The sequence below is a fragment of the Cibotium barometz genome, chromosome 42 (assembly GCF_041138505.1).
Source record: "Cibotium barometz isolate CiBa-2024 chromosome 42, ASM4113850v1, whole genome shotgun sequence".
NCBI classification, from domain to species: Eukaryota; Viridiplantae; Streptophyta; class Polypodiopsida; order Cyatheales; family Cibotiaceae; genus Cibotium; species Cibotium barometz.
This window is the reverse complement of record NC_141087.1, coordinates 38,765,285-38,768,193: the sequence shown is the minus strand read 5'-3', so window position 1 is coordinate 38,768,193 and position 2,909 is coordinate 38,765,285.

Sequence of the window (2,909 nt, the reverse complement as noted above, 5' to 3'; positions counted from 1 at the left end):
TCAGATGGTGGGGGATAATATTTCTCCAAAGAGTTCAATGATTTCTTGAGAAAGCAGGGAATCAAGAGGCAATTTACGTGGAGGTACACTCCGTAACAGAAAGGTGTTGCAGAAATGAAAAACATGCACATTGCAGAAGTGGCACATGCCTTGATGGGTTGAAAAGAATATGCCACATTACTTTTGGGCAAGAAGCGGTAGCAACTGCTGTGTACATTACTTTTGGGCAGAAGCAGTAGCAACTGCTGTGTACATTATGAATAGGACACTCATTGCAGTTGTTCATGGTATGACTCCTGAACAGAAGTTTACAGGCATAAGACCGGATGTGTCCACTTGAAAGCGTTTGGGTGTATTGCATATGTACATGTTCTTGAATGAAGTGAGACCAAAGTTGGAGATCCAAAGGCAGAGAAATGCATCTTCATTGGTTATGCTATGGAGTAAAAAGGTTATAGATGCTATAACCCTACCACTCGTGAGATGCGAGTAAAAAGATTATAGATGCTATAACCCTACCACTTGTGAGATGCGAGTAAGCAGAGATGTTGTCTTCGATGAGATGAGTAGCTGGTATGCACCAGTTTAGTGAAGGCAACAGAAGATGCATATGTAAGAAGTGTTGATATTGCACCACATGTAGAGCAACAATCACAAGTGCTGAGTGGACCTGGGCAATCCTTGAGCAGTGGATCCAATGTTAGCCCATGGTCAGGCATGTTGAGAAATGATGCAGGTACACATGTATCACGAAAAGGGAAGGAAAATGTAGATCAACCTTTTGTGCCTGATCTGTCAGCAAATCACTCATATGTGGATGGTGACTTTAGTGGCTCTGAGCAGAGCCTTGATGATAAGCTTGGCATTCCGCTTGTTGTTACTCCTGGTGCAAGGAGAACCAGGACTATTTTGAGAACACCTAGCAGTGATCCAGGTGTACGCAGGTCTACGAGGGCTAGATACCCTATTGACAGGTTGAGATTTGATGGATATACAACCCATCATTATGCTTATATGGCAAAAGCAATATAGGAGGTTGAGCCCACTTGCTTTGAGCAGGTAATTGAAAATAAGAAATGGGAAGATGCCATGGATGAGGAGATGGCAGCATTGGATGCAAATTCAACATGGGAGTTAGTGCCTTTGCCTAAGGAAAAGAAGGCAATCGGATGTAAGTGGGTGTATAAAGTCAAGCACAATGCTGATGGTTCAGTGAATAGGTACAAGGCAAGATTGGTTGCCAAGGGCTATGTGCAGACTTATGGCATAGACTATGAGGAGACATTCAGCCCGGTTGCCAGAATGGCAACCATGAGAGCTGTCATTGTTGCTATGGCTGAAGTGAAGGGTTGGTCTTCACATCAAATGGATGTAAAGAATGCTTTCTTGCATGGTGATTTGCAAGAAGAAGTGTACATGATGTAGCCACCAGGTTATGAGAGTGATGCACATCTAGATTTTGTGTGCAGGTTACGCAAAGCCTTGTATGGCTTGAAGTAGGCACCTAGAGCATGGTCAACAAGATCGGGGAGTATCTTGTTACCATTGGATTTCAGATATCCAATGTAGATTTTTCACTATATGTGAAAAAGACAGATAGAGGGATCATGCTATTAGTCATCTATGTGGATGACTTGATTGTCACTGGTGATAGTTATGCAAACATACATGATGTCAGGATGCTTTTGAAGCAAAAGTTTGAGATGAAGGATTTGGGTGAGCTGTGGTATTTCTTGGGCATAGAGGTGGTGAGATCACCTTATGGAATTTTGCTATTGTAGAGGTAGTATGGCTTGGACATATTGTCCAAGTATGGTATAACATGCTGTAAACCTATTTCAATGCTATTGGAGCAGAACACAAAGCTTTCCATAGATACAGGTGAGCTTTTGGAGGGCCCCACTACATATACAGGTACATAGTGGGTAGTTTGATCTACATGACCATTACAAGGCCAGACTTGAGCTATGCTATTAGACTTGTGAGTAAATTTATGTAGGCCCCTAGGAAGCCACACTTGGATGCAGCTAGATGGATCCTCAGGTACATAAAGTCCATAGTTGATTATGGACTTTTCTATGAGGCTGGTACATAGATACAATTGCATGGGTACACAGATGCTGATTGGGCTGGTAGTATTGTAGACATGAGATCTACCAATGGTTTTATGTTCTCATTTGGGAGTGCTGTTGTGAGTTGGAGCAGTAAGAAGCAGCCAACAGTTGTCTTGTCAGAGTACAGAGGCAGAGTACAGGGGTGCTGCTATGGCAGCTTGTGAGGTAGCTTAGTTTTAGAAGCTACTTGGTGACATGGGAGAGCCCGTGGATAGGGCAATTGTCATATATTGTGACAACATGAGTAGCATACAGTTAGCCAGTAACCCAGTATATCATGCTAGAACGAAGCACATTAAGGTTCTTTAATATAAATCTTGGTCTTAGGCCTTGTTCCTAAACATTCACAAACACGTAGGGGGTGTGTATAGGGTGCTTTCCTTGCCGGCCTTGTTCATAAACATTCACAAACATGCAGGGGTGTCTATAGGGTGCTTTCCGTGCTCCTAGTCCCATTTCGTTGTTCGCTACCTATTCGGAAGATTATAATAAATACAGACTTTAAAATTGAAAGAAGGGTAGCTATCATGTGGGAAGTGGTTAGGTTAACTATGACATGAGGCAGGGGTGTGAAACGTTGCAAGATCAAACTCGTCGGAACCACAAGGCTCGGGCAGCAAGCGAGGTAGCCATGTTTGGATAATTCTTGCCAAACTTCTTTGTGACTTGGTGATTTATATGGGGCCATGCCGCAAACAATGTCGGGGGACATGAAATTTTGGACCCATTGGGGCAATATTTTGGACCCCATAGCTTGCTCCCGTAAGCTTCAATAATGCACAAGTGATTGTCCTT